This window comes from Octodon degus, unplaced genomic scaffold (assembly GCF_000260255.1).
Source record: "Octodon degus isolate 3935 unplaced genomic scaffold, OctDeg1.0 scaffold00089, whole genome shotgun sequence".
NCBI classification, from domain to species: Eukaryota; Metazoa; Chordata; class Mammalia; order Rodentia; family Octodontidae; genus Octodon; species Octodon degus.
In genome coordinates, this window is record NW_004524665.1 from 2036808 (window position 1) to 2037580 (window position 773).

Consider the following 773-nt stretch of genomic DNA (forward strand, 5'->3'; position numbering starts at 1 on the left):
CTCCTCCTCCTCCTCCTCCTCCTCCTCCTCCTCATTCTTCCAGGTCTCAATACATTCTTAAATTGTCCAAGCTGGACTTGAATTGTGATTCTCCTGCCCCAGCCACCCAGCATGCTGAGATACAGGTATGCGGCACTGAGTCCAGCTTGGTGGTTCGTATTTTATTTTATATTGTTTAATATGTGAGAAAACCCAGGTGCAGGAACATAAAATAGCCCTTGAGTCCTAAGAGGTGGCGCTGGGATTTAACTCCAGCCTGAATCCTCATGCTTAGGAACATCCTTACACTTGCTTTGCTCCAAAGAGATGCCAAAATGAGGCTGGGCGCTCCTCTCAAGTATAAAAGCTTCGGTCTGCACGGAGTCCGCTCCAGGGCTTTCGCAAAACTAAAGCTTTATTAGGAGTTGAGGAAGTGGCCGTTGACAGTGGGCGGGTGTGGCTCCGCGAAGAGCGCGTAGCCCAGCAGCTGAGCACCAGCAAGTGGCAGAGTCGGAGCCCTTGCCTTGGCTCTTGGCGCGAGACCAGCGTCCCGAGTCCGCCCGGCCGCCGGGGGGCGCTCGAGGCCAAAAGGGGCGTTGCGGCGCCGCCCGACGTCGCGCCCTCGGCGACTGCGCAGTGCGTAAGTCAAAGCCGGGCTCGGCCGGGAGCGGGGCGCCGGGAGCGGAGCGGCCTGGGGAACTGTGTGCTTTGAGGAGCCAGGGAGCGCGGAGTTGAAGGCGAAGGCAAGGGCGGCCGTGAGGGTGCTGATCCCACGATTCTGGGATTCCAGGGCA